Source organism: Lissotriton vulgaris, chromosome 2_1, assembly GCF_964263255.1.
Source record: "Lissotriton vulgaris chromosome 2_1, aLisVul1.2, whole genome shotgun sequence".
NCBI classification, from domain to species: domain Eukaryota; kingdom Metazoa; phylum Chordata; class Amphibia; order Caudata; family Salamandridae; genus Lissotriton; species Lissotriton vulgaris.
The window spans coordinates 1,024,152,557-1,024,171,863 of NC_141687.1; the positions used below are offsets into that span (position 1 = coordinate 1,024,152,557).

Below are 19,307 nucleotides of genomic sequence, written 5' to 3' on the forward strand. Positions count from 1 at the left end.
AAAAGTATGAGAGCACCAGTTGCGTTACAGATGGACACATTCAAGTGATGTTGACATTGAGGATAGGCAGGATGGGGGGAGGAATAAAAACAAGCATTTGAAATGCAATAGCTCTCGCATTTGTTTGAGTTAGAGAAATTGGCATTGTGAATGGCAATGTTCTTTTTCCTGTGTAATGGAGTGCATTATGTTGTGTGTAGTAAAATTATGTGGGTTGTATTGTATTAGTTGTGGTATTGTGTGGTGTGGAAATGTGTGGTGTGGAGTGGATTTGTTTAGTGGAATTATGTGGTATGTGTGCTGTGGAATTATGTGGATAGTTATGTGGTATTGAGTGTATTGGAATTTTGTGGAGTCGGATTGTGTATTGTAATTATGTGGAATGGTATTTTGCTTTGTGGCATGGTATGCAATGCAGTTTAATTATGTGGTGTGCTGTTGAATTATGTAGCATGATGTGAAATTTTAGGGTATGAATTGGATGTATGTGGTGGGTAGTGTAATTGTTATGTTGATTTTATGTATGTGCTTTGTTGAATTATGTTTGTGGATTGGAAATGTGTGGATTTGAATTATGTGGTGTGCAACTGTGAGAATAGTTTTGCATTTTTGGTGACGAAAAAAAACAAATAGGTAGGAGCTTTGCTATAGATCTGTTTCTTTCGGTATTAAAAATAATAAAAACTGATGTTTGGACACATAAATGGAGACATTGTGGGGCTCTTTGGTATTATGTTATTGGGCACGATTGAGTAGTGATAAAGGGAAAAAGTGCCCCCTATCAGAGGAGATGGTGCCCCCGGTCCTCCCCATTTTCCCCTTATTGTGTTCCAGCATGGCACAAACAGCTAGGAGGATGCCATTTTTTTTCAGCATGCGTATGCAGTTAAGTGCATATTTAATCCAAAGCCGTTTGCCTAAGGTTACCATATGTTCCTATTACATCAGGAAACACAGTTTCTAGCCTTGTGCTTTAGAAACAGGTGCATTTGGTAGTTGTAGTTATGGTTGCTTTAACTGAAAAATATACAGAGGAATAAAACATATAAATAATAAGTTCTATTTGTGCCCAAAATTTTACAACATAACTTTCTGGCGTTGAAAATAGCTACGAATTGCTGGTGTTCAAGTTGTCCAGTGTAATTCAACACCAGGGCTGGGTTGGCTTTGGTAGAATTACATCAGCTGTTAACAAAGGCCACATACCCTAATCAACACCATTAAAGAATTTTAAAGTGAAAATTTGGAGAATATATGCTCCTCTTACATTGTTTGAGTCTGGTGATTTCGTAACACTATCTGTTTTTGGACCCAATTGAGGCAGCAACGCAAACATCACTATCTTCTCTTCTTAGCATGCTCCTAGTATGACTTCTGAGGCCCTACACGTGTGGCTGACAATATCGCTGCACAACACCATTTATGACAATGGTTTTAATACAAAAGTATTCACTGAAAGTTTGTGCTTTTCATTATGTGACTGTCCCCATTATATCCAGCTGAAGGCTAAGAAGCGCTGTTTGCATACTACTATTTCCGTATGAAGTTGAAGACTATTAACGGAATAGAGAAAAGGTGGGAAGCAGCCTTAGCAGTTACCAATCACAATGTTCATTTAAATTTGTGTAAAGCGCTAAATTATGGTGGGAGACATTTCGATGCAGTAGAATCAACGCATGGGCAGCAGATACTGCCACTTATTGCATACAAGTTGAGGCACGGTTGAGCTGTGCTGATGACGAGCTGAGCTCGTCATGAATAAAGGGATTTATGGAATGGCAGCACTCTGGGGGAAAACACCTAGCAGCCAAGGTGTTAACAACGATGAGGGTCTACTTAGTATGCATTGGTGAGAATCTTAATGGTAATTTCATGGATTCTTAGTCAATTGTGGCGCTCCACTTCCTATGGTCCACCATTAAGACCAAAAACACAATGATAGAACAATTTGAAAAAATGGAATGAGCGTCAAAGTTTCATAAAATTAAAAAGACAAAATTTGAAGTCCATATCAATTTCTTTATTCTTTTTTTCTTTTTCTTTCCTTTTCTCTCTTTTCTTTTCTCTTCCTCTTTCTCTTCACTTCTTAGTTAACATGTCTTTCCAATACAAAGGAATTTCGGGAAATCTGAGGTTCTTTAATTTTGACTCCATCTTACATTTGTCATCAATTTGTGTTGCCTTTACACAGACTGCTCTATTCATGAAGTGTTTCTGCCCTTTGGACTGCAACGTGTAGAAAACCCCCCCTCTGTCCTTGCTTTGAAAGCAATCTCAGACACTAGCTGGCCTAACTGCATACAGACATGTTCTGCCATTACTGATTGACTTATAAGTGCTGTAATTGATTGACTTATGGGTTGGGCAGAAACACAATGTAAGGGGGACATTCTGGTTACATGATGTTTTTCTATTGGCTAATATTTTACAGATCTTGTATGTCCATATTAGGTATTTTGTATGCTTGCAGAAGCTAGGACTGCCCCTTTCTTTTATGCGTAGTTTGTAACTCTAAACATATAAAAGGCCTCTGTGTTTTGTACTCTTTAGACCACCTCATTCGGTTGCTGCGGCTTCTGTGTGACGTGGCCTCACTTATTACATTTAATAAAGATGTCTTTCGATATTTCAGCTTCTATGCCAAGTTCTTTTGTATAAGTGAGACCCCTGAGAATGAACATTTCAGTTCTTCAGATGGCGCGGCCAACACGGGCTTCATCAGAGAAGTGACTTTCTGTGGGAGTGATCTTGTCAGGAGACAGAAAGCTACTGAGGAGGACAAGACAGGATTCTACTAAGAAGGTACTCTGTGCACAGTGATTCTGGGGATTCTTCGTCTCTGCAGCCCAGTGTATTTCTGCTCTTCCTGATTTTGATCCTCCACATGATGTCACTCCTGACTGAGAACCTTTTTGGCGTGAGTATTAAAAAAAAAAAAGCAAAGCGACCGTTAGGTCATTTAGAACTTGACAGTTAGAATTTGGATAACCTTTTTGATTGGTAAGAGTAAGGTAGTTTAGTAACCCTTACTGTAGCTTTGGAAGAGTAAGGTTGTTTAGTAATGCTTACTGTAGCTTTGTAACTTTGGAATTTGTGTTGGCCAACTTTGGATTTGTATAGGTTTGTATATGCAAATTGCAATTTGTGTAGACAGGTAATGAGGAGAATTTTCTCTATTTGGTTTAGTTGAACGGTGCACGTACAAAAAGTACATTAAGCACTATTTTGATTATAATATTATATATTTTGCAATATTTTGGGCATGCCTGTTTGAAAGCTCACATAAGAAGAATGTGTTGCTTTATTTGGAAGGTACCATGTTGTGATGTGAAGTAAATTAGCCAGCTTCCCTAGCGGGAAATATCTAAATAGGTTAGATTTAAAAACATATTTCTTGCTTGGTGATTTTGTATCCCCAGGGAATTACAATATGGACATAATACATACAAGGATCCTTTGTTCTGCGCAGTTTTATGAATGAAGATATGCAGAACAATTTTGTTTGGTGTTCTGCTAGCCAAAGCTAGTTAAGTGAGTGTATTTTCGTTTTCTGGACATACATCAGTCTGTTGGGCTGTTTTTGCAGTCTTTTGGAACACAATTGAGAAGCGTTTCTTGTAAATATGGCTTACAACTAGTATTTACAAACGGTTTGGTTTAAGTACAGTCTGTGGGCTGTCTTTTATTTCTGTCCTAAGTATTGGTTTGTGGGTTAAATGTGTGTTTAAATGTCTATGTGGTTTTCCCATTAGTGCAATTTCTGTAAATGAATAGCGATGGCGCTATTCACGAAATGCATGGCGCGCCGTATTGTGTGTCCTGAGTGTTTGACCTGTTTTCTGTTTGTGTCTGAAATGAGCTCAAATGTGTGTTTGTGTTTCTTTTTGATGTTTTCAGTCTATTAAGCAAGATGTCTAAATGTTTAAAAACTAAAATGTAAATTCATATTCACTAGGAATAAAAAGCCCCCAAAAACGAAATTGGGTGTTCTGCTAAAAAATAAATAAACTTACAGTATTTTCCTTAGATACATTGTGTTAGATATTAACAGGCAAACAGATCAGCTGAAGTAAATTCCTGCTGAATTCAAAATAATATAGAACACGCATTAATATGTTTTAGTTTGAAAAAGACTACAGCTGCCCATGTTACAAAACATTTAGAGACAAGCTACATAAACAGGAATATTTATTCGACCAGGATTTTGTCCTCAGTTGCACGGGTGAAATTTTGCATTTCAGAATGTTGTTTTAAAAAGGTTCTAAAACTAAGGTTCATTATTTTGTATTATAGGAAGACATTTTAATTAAGGGTTTTCCTCTCTTTAAGCATTTCTCTAAGCATATTCTTGGCTCAGTTGCTAAATAATAATTAACCCACGTAGTGAAAGAAACAGTTAAAAAGAAAGAAACCGTAACAGATGCTGAAACAAGATAGGGCAAGTGCAAGGAAACTAAAAGTTAACGATGTCTTGAACATTGATTGGCAATCTCAGATAAAGATCAATCAGGGAAATTGGTTTTGCAGGTCAGTTTCGGGTGAAGAAGTTAGTCTCTTACAGTTTAATCTGGTTAATGTGTTTATGACCTGGGGAGGCCAGGCCACTTTGTTCGTCGTGGCACAGAGCAACAAAAAAAAAAAGAGAAAAGAAAATGAAGTCAGATTCGAGGAATTACAGAGTCTTAATATGTGGAATTCTCAAAACTGATTGGGTTATAAAAATAAGTGCTACAAAATTCGTTTTTTATTATTCATGAAGCTTAATGCTTATACTGTGACTTCCTAGCATTATAATTTAATTTAAGTTGTGTTACACTGCATAATGATAACATTAGCATATAGAATTTCACTTACGCAGGCGTGAAAAACCAATTTTTCTCAGGATTTGCAGGAGATATGTTAATGTCCAATCTCTGCAATTTGTAAAGCACATTCTGAGGATGATTAATATGTATTATAGGATATTTATTTTTAAGTGCCCCAAATAGCAAAGTCGAATTTGGGTAAAATTTGGGCATTTTTGCCATTTACAATAGTTTTAAAGTGCTTTAGGATTTAGTAAATGCATACATTCAGGTATAATACACATTTGCAGGTTGTTCTCATTTGGGTTTTCTTTTAAATAGGTCAGTGAGCCAATGTGCCTGGTGCAGAGGTTTGAGTTTAATATCAGGGTGGAAGGTTTTAACTTTTGCTGGACCTAACTGAGACCTTCATCCTTTTAAGGTTGCAGTGAGGTAGGATAAGAGTAAGTGTAAAGAGATGGAGAAATTATTGCTACAAAAAGCAGGGCCTCAAAGGGTGTTGGCGCACGGGACACGCAGAGTGTCTGTGAAAATGTTTTTGGAAAGTTAAAAAGCTTTTGCATGTTTTCAAAAGATGGTTGTTACAGTTGATATTTTGTTTGTTATGTGCAGAAATGTTTGTGCGTTTTACATATTTTTGCATTTTATCCTTTTATGAATTGTTCCTGCTGGTCCTGTGTGTTAGAAGCCACACAGTTAGTTGTGTGTGACAGCCAAATGTCCACTAACCAGTGATATGCTGTCAAAAGGAGGGTGAGGCTTTTAAGCCTGACAAATTAAGCAGGCTTGAATATTCTGTTTTGGGCTGCAGGTTCACAGTGCATAAAAGTGCATGCAATAGTGTTGTGTGTCACTGCTTATTTACATGTGCTATTGTTTTGTCTAGGTTTTTTTTGTGCTTGATATATAGCGCGTATATCTGATGGCTTGGCATATGTGTGTTTTTGTTGTTTTTTTGCGCTGATACTAAATTTCACAGATATGATTTTTCATGCTGTGAACAAAACAAGACAACACTTCACCAGTGTATGTCAAATTTGGCTTTAATGGTATTTGAAGGAAAATAAAAAAAAGAGATATACAGAATCAAAGTGTGTCATCTAGTCACAATACTGTCCTCTTCCCTTAAAGGAACAGACAGCCCTAAAAATTATGTATCCTGATTGGACGTAAGGATAAATTATAGATTTGTGACTCTTGTACATGGTGACCTAATTTCTATATTACATTAGTCAGTTTTGTTCTGCTTCCTAAGTAGTGTATGGCTTTGTACCATAAAGGAAACAAGGCCTCATTTTTACCTAGTCCCATTTCCCTTTTCCAAATTCCTTTCACTAGTTGGTGTATTGTTCAGGTTCACACTTCCAGACTACAGTAATATACCAGAGACCCCATATTATGTATAATTCCCTTTTGTATGACCAGTCTGGTTTTCAAAATTTTCTTTAGGCCTACTCTGATGTTTTTCCAGTCTGACTGTTAGGGTAGTGATGGACTGGTTATTTGACTCAATACTATAGTAAGATAAGTTTTCCACCTCAATAGGAGACACCTTACGTTTTTTTGAATATGACAAATTCAATGCCTATTCTAATTTGTTTTTTAGGTCCTTTTTTATGCTGCTTTAATTTTTGGTGGACCAGATGTATTTTAAATAATGGAAATACCAGGACTCTCTAGTTCTTGTCTTTTGTTTCCACATTTTGATCATTAGCTTTTGTATTGCATAGTCCACCTGATGCACAATTATTAAAGGGAGGTATCTACATGTCCCTGATAATATGTATGATGTAATTTCTCTTTTGAAATGTTTTAGATTAGGAATTTAGGAACACCTATATGTAATTATTGAGAGAAAAAATGGGTTTGCCCCATTAGACAATGCCACTATATGTGAGGACATCCATTCAGATCGAATTCCCATGTAGCTATCTACCCTTAGATGGTAGAGGATATGCTCTCACATGGAAACCCAATTAAAGAGGCTAGAGGAGCTGTTTTGCCTACTGCCTTTGTTTTTGTATTGCCTTTGAGAATGACAGTGTGTTCTAGACCAGAAATGTCCCATGACTATGGCCACTCCTTTAAAGATTGCAGGCCACTTGCTTGCAGTCCCTTGTTATACAATGAACTGTTTTTGTACTCAAATTGAAGGAAATAACTGTGTTACATTTCCTACGTCACTAGGTTCTGCAGGATCTTCCAGAGTCAAAGGAAGAATGATACCCTGCAGAACGGTAATTCTCATCAGTGTCAGCTACAGATGAGGGCTACATACCTTGGCCCTACGGTCCCAACACCCAGAAAAGTAGCAAGATTGGACAGCGATCGCCAGCGTGCCATCAGTGATATCTCCAACTATTGTACTTGCTTTATCAGAAGGCGTTAAACATCAGAAAAGAAGAAGGATCTGGTTTTGCCACAGAACCAGAATTTCAGTGCAAAAGAGCGCCTGTCATGTGCTGGTTAACCTCTGACAGTGTGCAGTCCCTTGAGCCCCTTGGCCTGAGTTTTGGCCACACAACCCCTTTTCCTTTGCTCCAACGGAAGTGCAGTGAACCGGTGGATTCGAGATTGGCAAAAGGCACTACATTATGGTGCCCATGAAAGAGCAGCCTGAGGGTTCTTTGACACTGAGTAATGAGTGTTGGAGCCTGAGATTGTAGGCCCGGATCTGCGTGAAATGATCTGTGCCCTTGATCAATGGAGAGCACACTACCTGTAGTGCCTGCAGCACAGGAAATATTGGTGCACTGCCTTGAGACATTGAGACTTTTGAATGAGCTATGAGGATTTGCCAGGAGGGCACTCCAATGGATCATGAAAGGCCTGAATGAAGAGGCCCATGCGGAAAAAAACAACAAAAGAAGATTTGATGGACAATAGAAGCCTGCCAGAAGAGGCTTTGGTGGACTCTGGGTATTTCCCGTGCGATTGAATAGAATTGGAGTTTGGAGACTGATTCTTGTTTTTCTGACATTATTTTAAAGTACTATTCTGTTTAGTAAAAGCAGAATAAAGTCAATTTTCTGTGGAAGAATATCCCCTTTTTCACCTCAGAGCGTTGATGAGGATCACCACTGTTTCACCTGAACATGTGATGGGTTACTGAAATGCATAGGAGCCATAAAAATTTTACTACATAATTTTAGGATTTGCTTTCTGCTTAGGGTTGTGAAAAATAATAATCCTGTTTGTAATAGTGGTCATTACTTTCTTCTGCTATCTAAATGTTAAATGTTTTGTTCTTTTTGTATTCCTGCTGATAGCTTACATATATCTGTTTTTATGAAATGAGTAGAATGCTCGCCTAAGCAAGGAATTAGGATTTGCCTGTGTAATGGCAAAAGCAGGGTCTGAGGTTCTTTAATTTTGACTCCATCTTACATTTGTCATCAATTTGTGTTGCCTTTACACAGACTGCTCTATTCATGAAGTCTTTCTGCCCTTTGGACTGCAATGTGTAGAAAACCCCCCCTCTGTCCTTGCTTTGAAAGCAATCTCAGACACTAGCTGGCCTAACTGCATACAGACATGTTCTGCCATTACTGATTGACTTATAAGTGCTGTAATTGATTGACTTATGGGTTGGGCAGAAACACAACGTAAGGGAGACATTCTGGTTACATGATGTTTTTCTATTGGCTAATATTTTGCAGATCTTGTATGTCCATATTATGTATTTTGTAAGCTTGCAGAAGCTAGGACTGCCCCTTTCTTTTATGCTGAGTTTGTAACTCTAAACATATAAAAGGCCTCTGTGTTTTGTACTCTTTAGGGTACACAGTCAAAATATCGAATCTTTAATTTCGACTTACACTTATATCGAGTTGCTAATATCGAAGGGACAGAATATCGATGTCCAGAATATCGATGGCCAGAATATCGACCCTAAGGTAAGTAATATCGAAATTACTTATATTGATAGCATATATATCGATGTAAGTAATTTCGATTTACTAATATGTGTTAGAAATTTTACTTAAGTATTTAAATTAATTGTTATAATATGTGTTTAATATGTTTTTATAAATAAAAAAAATATAAAAGTAAATTATATGTTTTACTACCAGAGCGGGTTGTGGGTTTTTAGGGGAATAGGGTGGGAAGTAATTTATTTGTAATTAAATAATTATTTTTTAATGATTAATTTATTTTGCAATTAAATATTAATTGGCAATGAATTATTTTAATTGATTAATTGATTAATTAATTGATAATTTATGTATATTTTTAAGTAAAATATATGTTTTACTACTGAAGCGGGTTGTGGGTTTATAGGGGAATAGGGTGGGAAGTAATTTATTTGTAATTAAATAATTATTTTTGAATGATTAATTTATTTTGCAATTAAATATTAATTGGCAATGAATTATTTTAATTGATTAATTGATTAATAATTGATAATTTATGTATATTTTTAAGTAAAATATATGTTTTACTACTGGAGCGGGTTGTGGGTTTATAGGGGAATAGGGTGGGAAGTAATTTATTTGTAATTAAATAATTATTTTTTAATGATTAATTTATTTTGCAATTAAATATTAATTGGCAATGAATTATTTTAATTGATTAATTGATTAATAATTGATAATTTATGTATATTTTTAAGTAAAATATATGTTTTACTACTGGAGCGGGTTGTGGGTTTATAGGGGAATAGGGTGGGAAGTAATTTATTTGTAATTAAATAATTATTTTTTAATGATTAATTTATTTTGCAATTAAATATTAATTGGCAATGAATTTTTTTAATTGATTAATTGATTAATTAATTGATAATTTATGTATATTTTTAAGTAAATTATATGTTTTACTACTGGAGCGGGTTGTGGGTTTATAGGGGAATAGGGTGGGAAGTAATTTAATTGTAATATTAATTAATTTTGGGTAAAGGAGTATTTTTAGGGTTCAGGGTCAGTTTTCAGTTCTTGGGTAAAGGGGTATTTTTAGGGTTCAGGGTCAGTTTTCAGTTTTTGGGTAAAGGGGTATTTGTAGGGTTCAGGGTCAGTTTTAAGTTTTTGGGTAAAGGGGTATTTTTAGGGTTCAGGGTCAGTTTTCAGTTTTTGGGTAAAGGGGTATTTTTAGGGTTCAGGGTCAGTTTTCAGTTTTTGGGTAAAGGGGTATTTTTAGGGTTCAGGCCAGGGTCAGTTTTCAGTTTTTGGGTAAAGGGGTATTTTTAGGGTTCAGGGTCAGTTTTCAGTTCTTGGGTAAAGGGGTATTTTTTGGGTTCAGGGTCAGTTTTCAGTTTTTGGGTAAAGGGGTATTTTTAGGGTTCAGGGTCAGTTTTGGGTTTTTGGGTAAAGGGGTATTTTTAGGGTTCAGGGTCAGTTTTCAGTTTTTGGGTAAAGGGGTATTTTCTAGGGTTCAGGGTCAGTTTTGGGTTTTTGGGTAAAGGGGTATTTTTAGGGTTCAGGGTCAGTTTTCAGTTCTTGGGTAAAGGGATATTTTTTGGGTTCAGGGTCAGTTTTCCCTACTGTTGCACCCACTGGAGTGGGAATAGTAATTTTAACCCCTACGCTATCCAACACTTTCCCTACTGTTGCACCCTCTGGAGTGGGAATAGTAATTTTTACCCCTACGCTATCCAACACTTTCCCTACTGTTGCACCCTCTGGAGTGGGAATAGTAATTTTTACCCCTACGCTATCCAACACTTTCTCTACTGTTGCACCCTCTGGAGTGGGAATAGTAATTATTGTTAAGTAAGTATATATTATATATGATTTGTTAATATTTTTTTTTTATTAAATATGTATTATTATTATTTTTACCATTATTAAATATATTTAAATATGTTTATGTAATTTATAAGTATTATTTACAGTATTTTAAACCAAAAAAAATGATATATTTGACAACGATATTTTTAACATCGATATTATTTTTTCGATATTTTGGTACTTATCATGTTGTACATAGGGCGTCGATATTCTTGCAATCGATATAATTATGCCGATATTTGTGTAGGTCGAAATTCTGTCTGTCGAAATTCTGTCATAGATCCACTCTTTAGACCACCTCATTCGGTTGCTGCGGCTTCTGTGTGAAGTGGCCTCACTTATTAAATTTAATAAAGATGTCTTTTGATATTTCAGCTTCTGTGCCAAGTTCTTTTGTATTAGTGAGACCCCTGAGAATGAAGATTTCAGTTCTTCAAATCAAAATCCCAAACTTCCAACAAAGAATATTCTCAAATGTTTTAATTCAATCAATATCACATCACAATTGTTACATTCCAATCATTTGATCCTAGCTTCACGTTATGCGCAGCCTACGCATTTCGTCCCCCTTGGGACATCATCAGGGCTCATAGTATTCTACTTATGAAGCATTAGGGACATCTCCTGCTTGTTCATTCTTCTGTATTTCGTTCATCACCAATTATATATTGTCTTCCTTTGGACAGAAAATTATTTCCTAAACTCGTGTCCTTCCTCTTCAGATTCCTATTTTTTTAAAATCCACAATTTGTTCACTTCAAATCTCCATAACTATTTACTCTGCTAATCCCAGAGTGGAGTCTCGTTCAGCTCACATTCTTATATTACAATCCTGTGCTCCCCCTTCGAATATATGTTTATCCGCTCGTTCTGGCTTCATCCGACTCCGTCAGCGGGTCCTGATAAATCCGGAGCAGATTTATCAGGACCCGCTGACGGAGCGTATGTTTTGGGCGCTACCCCTACAGTGCATGAAGCTTGTTTGTGTTGCTTTTCATGTAGGCCCTAAAGCGTGATGTTGCGGTATACCAGCAGCTGTAGGACAGTTGTTTATGCCTGGAGTTAAGGTGTTTTGCTCTTAAGAATGATACCTTCAGCAGCACACCAGAAATGTGTTGAGCACTTTTCTTGCCGCCTCTAAGGCATTTTCTGTCTTGTTTGTAGACAGCTATACAGCAGCGGACGGAGCTTGTTCTTGGGCACTATGCTATTCCTGCGGTTCCGATGGCTTGGGGGCTGTCCCTCAAGTACCTCCATGATTTGTGCGCACTAGTGCCATGCCTCTGGTTCACCTGCGCCAGACGCGTACACTTGCTGCACAACATGTTCAGCTTACATCCGGGCTAAAGTGAGAAACAACTACTCATAATGAACTAAATGAAATGAGGCAAAGTTGCCGCCTCCTGTACTTTTTAAAGTATAGCACCTCACATCCGATCCACGCTATTTCTGAGCACTGCTTGTTTTTGTAACAGAGGCGACAAGAAATTAAGCGTGCTGCCCAGGATCGCGCAGTGTGGAGAAGCCTTCCTCTTCTGGCCCAAAAACTGAAATTTTGATGGAGCAGACCACCACCCTTTCCGTGTGGACGCGAATGCCCACCAAGAGGGGCAGGGAAGGGAAATTCCATTGTGGGGAAGCAGAGAGAAAGAAGCGTCAAACTGCTCTGAGAACTTGTAAATTAAAATGTATCCTCTACCGTCGAAGAGAGAGTGTCCTCTAAACAAAAACGCAAGGGGGCGTGGGTAGGGCTGTATGTTCTCTAATTACTTTGTTAAATACATTACTTAGTTGTAATAAACACCAGATGCAATCAAATATGTGGCAATTTGAATATGTCCCAAATAGATAAGTCCTTTCACCCCAAGCCTGCGGCATTCTGCCCCTCGCCCAGATTCTGCCTCTGTGGCTTCCACCACACGCTATATTCATCTATATTCACTGTGAGGGGATGCAGTGGAATAAGAACATTTCTAATAGCGCTTACAATATACAGGGAGGTGTGTATCACTGGATGTACCAGCTCTACCTTCGCCAGTCGACGCCCTTGTATCGGGGTTGGGAGGTGGCTAGCCTGCCCAGAGGCCCGTGTGGCAAGGAAGTCACTTTGTTACAAAAATTGATCAATTAAAAGTGCCACTGAATCTGACCTCAGTCGAGTACTTTGAATTTCAGACATGTGCCGCTGTGCTACTTTAGTGTCTGTAAAATCATGACCGCAGCTCACATTTGTGAATTCTAGAGATGGTATGAGTATGTTTTGGGGCAGTCTACAGTCGCGGGGGATGCATGTGAGGTGTGGACGCTTTGAATCAGACTGACCAACAAAAGAAGAACAAAAATATAACTTTATATCCACATTCCCTGCATTGTGTGTGTGCCCACGGACCACCTGGCCGGCCCGCTACGTCTCGCAGCACAAGGGGGTGAAAGGTTGTAGACATCCCTTGCTGCCGCCTGATCATTTGGATTGTCGCTTTATGGTTCCGTCCTGCCTGCAGGATTATGCATGTCTGCATATAAAGAAGAAAGAATTGCTCAACCGGGCCCATCCTACTCATCCACTGGAGCGGGGTTTCATAAGGTGACCCATGCAATAAAGAGAGTTCAGCCTATGCACTGTACTCCTCTCACGTCGTTCCTTGTGTGGCAAAGGCTGTCACATCGCGCATGCCAGTTGCAAAAAAGAAATCTGAGCTTGTATGACACTGGGATCCATAGTGCACGCCAGCAAAAAGGATTAATGCTCCTGTGTGTTGCTGACGCCAACAGAAAACAAACCCAATCCTTCTTAGAACAAAGCCCAAAACCAAACTGACACCCTACTAAAAATAGCCTAAATGATGATCAACATTAAAAATTGCTAAAAACCTAAACAATACAAACAATGAAGTGGGAGGCATGGTGCAAGACGTACCTCCAGTACAACTGTGAAATTAAGAGGAAGTGGAAGGGAGGGACACTGTATTTAAATGTAATTAGCTATGGTGCAGGAACTACACACAGGCAAACAGAAACAGAGCAGGAAACAAAGAAATAAAGTAGTACCTCAGAGAACAGACAAAGAACTGTAGTGTTATGATACAGTACTTAGTCCCTGCTGCATGGGAGGAACGGAAGAGAGGAAGGAGTGACAAAGAGGCAGGACAGACCACTGGCAAGCAAGAATATTTGAAGGACACTGAAACAAACAAGTCAAAAGCTGGGGGATGGCTTTAACCCAACATAAGAAATTACAATAGGTCTCGAATGATCAACCTAAAAAGTGGTGCTGAGTTGTTTCCAAGGTGATCCGGCAGGTGCCAACTTTTAGGTCAAGGAGGAATAGTGAGATATCTGGAGTGAACTTACAGAACTGCTACACACATTTAGGGATGACTTTGAAATGTTTAAATGAACCGTCCAGGTATCCAACAGAACAATTCTGTGCTAGGCATGAGGGCAATGTCATGGACATAAAGCTATGTATGTCTGCAGGGATCCTTCATTCTGAGCTAGCCTGCTGAGGGTCTGAAGATGGTGGAAAAGGTTTAACTGGCAACTTTGTTGAACATAAATAAGCTGCAAATTTGGATTTTCAAGGGGTTGGCATAAGTATTGACAGATGCAAAGGAGTGGAATAGGTCAATAGCCCAGCTTAGTAAAATCATCTGCATTACCCATGGTCTTGGCAATTTAAAGTATGAGCTGGTGTGGAATGGAATTGTGAAATTTGAGCGTGTAGCAATTGCTGGGGGTGGCACTTCATGAGTCTTATAATACTGTCAAAATAAACCCAGGGTTTGGTGGAAATTGGAAATTGAACGTTTTTGGATTCAGAGGAACAAAGTAAATCATTACTGTTTTAGTCAGTCAGATTAAAAATTATGATGTACATAGACAGTCAGTACAGAATTAATACATCTGTGTTAACAATATAAAAGATGACGGATAATATCCAAAGAAAAATTGGCAGGAGAAACTAGAAGTCTCTGAAGATGGTTCGGAAGAGAACACCAAGTATGGCTATTTGAGGGATGTCCACTGGTACTAAGTTTGACAAGGAGCTTACTGAGCATGCAGTCACCAAATAGGATCAGCCAGTGTAGACGGAGTAGACCAAGGAAATGTTAGCACCCATAGTATTTAAGTTTGACATAGTCATAAACCTTCATTATGAATGCTTGTTTCAAACCCTATAGAAGGTTTTATAAGATGAAGATTGTGATGATTTGGGTGTATTATGTATTATGGCTGTGTGACCTTACCATGTAAAAATTGTCTTACACCCAGACAGGCTCAGTTGTAAAACTATTAGCTCAGTCATGGGTAGCAATGGCTTCAAGCAATAAGGCTTAAACAAAGGAACTAGTGTTCAGTGTTTAGAAACACCAAACAACACAATAAGAAAGTCCCACAAAATAAAAGAAATCCAACACCAATTTATAAACATAGATTACATTTTTAGAGATCAAGATGAGCCAAATCCACCAAAGTGTTCCATAGATATAGATTTTTAAAGAAACGTGAATCTCAGTTCAACCACAAACAAGCATTGGTCACCATAAAGTTTGTAAACTTTTGAAAAGTTTGAAAGTGTTGCGTTTGGCTACTCTGGCCTGACTACTGCATCCAAATCCAGCAGGGAGAAGGTCATAGGACCACTAAACAGTATTTAGATGGTTACCTGGTCACCAATGTATTCTCCATCCATTTCTGAACCTCACAGTTCAACCACCCTTGACTTTAATGGAGCGGTCCTGATGCTGAGAGTACAGGAGATGGAGGATGCTCAATGATGCTCTGGGTGCTATGCCATAGACGGCGGTGTCCTCGCGGTTACTCTTTGGTCCACAGGTCAGATGGGGCGACTTTGGCCACAGAGGTCAGAGTTCCTTGAAGTCCTCTTTGAGCCAGTAGAAGGCCAGCAGCTGTTGGGTTACCAGTCTCCGGTCACAGGGGTCAAGCGGTATCCTTTGGTGGAGGCTAGTGTCCCTCTTGGGTGACCAGTCTGGACTCAGACAACACTCCTGGGGACAGCAGACTCGGTGGCACATTTGACTGTGGAGGATTGGTCTCTTGGGATGCCCAGCAGCGGTCAGTGGTAGTTCTCCAGCCAGAAGTGGCTACTGACTTGCCGAGTTGGGGTACTCTAGCTTTGATGGCCTTGGTGCTGGTTCTTCTAGGTCGGCCGATGGTGCAGATGCTCTTTGCCTGCTCCTGTGGTCAGGAGGGCAGTCTTCTTCAGTCCTTCTCCAGTTACATCATAATCTGAGGTTCAGTGTTTCAGGAGTAGCATATTTATGTCTAGAATGATGAAGTCACTAGTCAGTGACCTTTCAGGATCCCTCCTGACCTATGACAGCCTCCAGTTATGTGTGGCAACTAGCAATCACAGGGTAAACTAGTTGGCCCACTTCCAAGTTGTCTGAACTCTTTATTGGATGTTAGGAGCTTGGTAGCCCAACAAAATCAGTTTGAGCACTGGTCTCCCCTATTTGTTACCATTGCCAGCCTGCCTACCTGAACAAATGGTCAACCCCACAGGTGCATGATCATCATTGGCCTACCAAAGGCACCTTCACCATTCAAGCTCACCTTTTTGGCCAACACCCTGCGTGGCTGCCTGCAAGGGGGATAGAACCTTCCCCTGCAGCGGGCAACCATTGTTCCTAACACAAAATACACGAATAATTGAAGGTCTAAGGGAAAAGATTTTTATAGACCAAGTAGCATCATGACCCCCATCCACGATATAACCAATCTTAAACAAATACCACTGGTCTGTCGGCAAAAAAGCATACGGCAGATAAACAAAGGAGTCTGTAATAGCCCAACCTGTGTCCAGAAATGAAATAAATCCCATCAGCCCACCCAATGGCAGAGCTTCATCATCTGGGATTATGTGAAAGGATTGATTTGGGATAGCGCAACTCACCTCATGAGATCGTGTGTTGCCCTAATCCAAAACCACCAGTGATGGACCATATAATGTGTATTCTGTGGTGAGGGATAACTAACTTTGCAGTGATAATTAAGGTGAAATAATCAAAAGTGCAATATAAAATTGGCTACCATGATATTAAGAATTTATTTTATTAAAAGGATATCATGGTGTCAAGGTTAAGAACAGAGTGTGGACAGTTTGAAAAAATAACTGTTGTCAGTTGGCTAAAGAGGGTCTACATGTTTTAGCCATTGTGGGGAGAGATGACCGATGTGGCTTTCATCAGGACCAAAAACTACACTACTGCAAAAAATATATCAAAGTGAAAGAAAATGAATGATACAATACATCCTACCATACATGCAATTCCGATGTGTGGGATGTGTGTTCAAGAAAAGGGATTCTTTCCTAGAGAGATACACAGAGAAAAGCAAACAAACAAGTAAACTACAAACACACATGTGTATAAGCCGTATGTACAAATGCAATTATGTTACTCATAGTGATCATCAAAGGATTCACGTTAATAGATATTGATAATAATTTTACTCACCCAAAATCTTATGGGAGTAATCCTCACCTCTCCTGGGAACTGATCAGGTGATGAGGCCCGCTCTAAGGGTGGATAAGAATGGTAGAGGACTGTTAAAGTATCACTCCACCCATCTTACACCAGCTTTGCAACTAGCTAAAAAACCTTGGCACTAATTAAAGCATTAAGATAGCAGCTCAACACAGTCTCTACAGGTCTGACCATAATACCCAGTGACTAATCACTTATAAGATCATGTTGGAAAAACAAGGGACAGTCTGTATAAGGTCTGCTTGTAAGTCTGTAAGATCAAGGCCTACAAGGTCAATGTCTCTATGTTCTAGATAACCGCTTCTTAATTCTTTCATCCCTCGGTTTTCTTTAATGTTTCCTAGGCAGATGGACCAATTTTTTTGGAAACTTAGATGGAAAATCTGCTACCCATTCAAGAAGAAAACCGGTTTTGAAAAGCGCGCAGTGACCTCTCTTCTATGATAATACAAAGTTGTTTACAGTCTATTGATATACACACACCAAAGTGGGGTGGGGAACTACAAACACTGCAACGCAGGGACAGGATTAAGGAAAAACAAATTTTATTAAAAATACTGCCCTCACTCACACACAATGTGTGTGACATGCTTCATCATCGGGTCTGCTTGCAATACGCCCCCGCGTAGCCACGCAGGGGGCGGAGCATAGGGAGGGGGAACACAAAAACACACTACTCAAACAAAAAAATTACGAACAACATATAAGTGACATCCAGTGATCACAACAATTAGTGTTGTCCTTCCGGACTGGGTAAGTGATAGACTTAAAGTGCAGTGAGAAAGTGCTCGTTAAAACTGTCTCATGGGTACCCGCAGGTACTTCATTCATGGGTCCCAAGGTCAGGAGAAAAATTAGAGTGAAGGATGTATAAGTGTTTAGGCAGAAAGTCAAGACCCATAAACACTACTCCTTATACTGCGGTGGTCAACATGTTTCGACCGTTACTCCATGCCCTCGATTATATGGGTCACACCGGTCTTCGTCAGGACAGTCTAACTGTCCCAGTCCTTCTACACCTCTTACCTCAATGCCGAAGATTCGCGGCGTCCTCTGGTAATCGGGCACGATTTGTGCTGGAGCAGTCCTGCAGAACAGTTGTGTTCTTTGGAGCTCTACCAGCTGACGCCATTTCGAGCCCTAAGAATCAGTAGACTCGTAATAATGATCCACGGGTGTGGAAGTACCCTCCACGTGGTTTCCTCTACCAATCATGGCATTGAGGTAGGAGGTGTAGAAGGACTGGGACAGTTAGACTGTCCTGACGAAGACCGGTGTGACCCATATAATCGAGGGCACGGAGTAACGGTCGAAACATGTTGACCAACGCAGTATAAGGAGTAGTGTTTATGGATCTTGACTTTCTGCCTAAACACTTATACATCCTTCACTCTAATTTTAATCCTGACCTTGGGACCCATGAATGAAGTACCTGCGGGTACCCATGAGCCAGTTTTAACGAGCACTTTCTCACTGCACTTTAAGTCTATCACTTACCCAGTCCGGAAGGACAACACTAATTGTTGTGATCACTGGATGTCACTTATGTGTTGTTCGTAATTTTTTTGTTTGAGTAGTGTGTTTTTGTGTTCCCCCTCCCTATGCTCCGCCCCCTGCGTGGCTACGCGGGGGCGTATTGCAAGCAGACCCGATGATGAAGCATGTCACACACATTGTGTGTGAGTGAGGGCAGTATTTTTAATAAAATTTGTTTTTCCTTAATCCTGTCCCTGCGTTGCAGTGTTTGTAGTTCCCCACCCCCCTTTGGTGTGTGTATACTGTACTTGGGGGTTTGGGGTGGTGGAACTTACTTTTGGACCCTCTCCCCTTCTTTGTGATGGATGATACAGTCTATTGATAACAGTCTACACACCTATTGTCTAGCAGAAGGAGTAAATCCATTTAGAGTCTGGTCCTGCCAAAAAGGCCGCCCTACCTGTCTGTCGGTATCCCTAGCTGCTCCTGAGCCGAGGGGGAGTACCGAATGGAACAGGAAGGCCACCTTTATTCACAACAATAGACAATCGTTGATGCAAGTGTCTGCAGGCATCATTCGTAATCGCAGTGGACATGCGCAGAAAAGATGCGGACCAGAGGGGAGCCAATATTTTTGAGTTGCGCATGCGTTACACCTCAGTACTTCAGTCTACAGTGTTGGCCAGTCGTAAATGCAATTCTCAGTAGGCATTAATCAGTCACATTAGGCATGCGCCGAGATACTGCGGACCAGAGAGGAGACATTGCCTTTCATTAGCGCATGTGTTCGAGCT

The 19,307-nt window shown here is 39.6% G+C and overlaps 1 protein-coding gene across 1 annotated transcript in view; it reads left to right on the forward strand.

The window, feature by feature from the left end:
• Positions 1-19,307, forward strand: part of PLA2R1 (phospholipase A2 receptor 1) — a 1,083,903-nt gene that overhangs the window by 132,754 nt on the left and 931,842 nt on the right. The window lies entirely within an intron of this gene.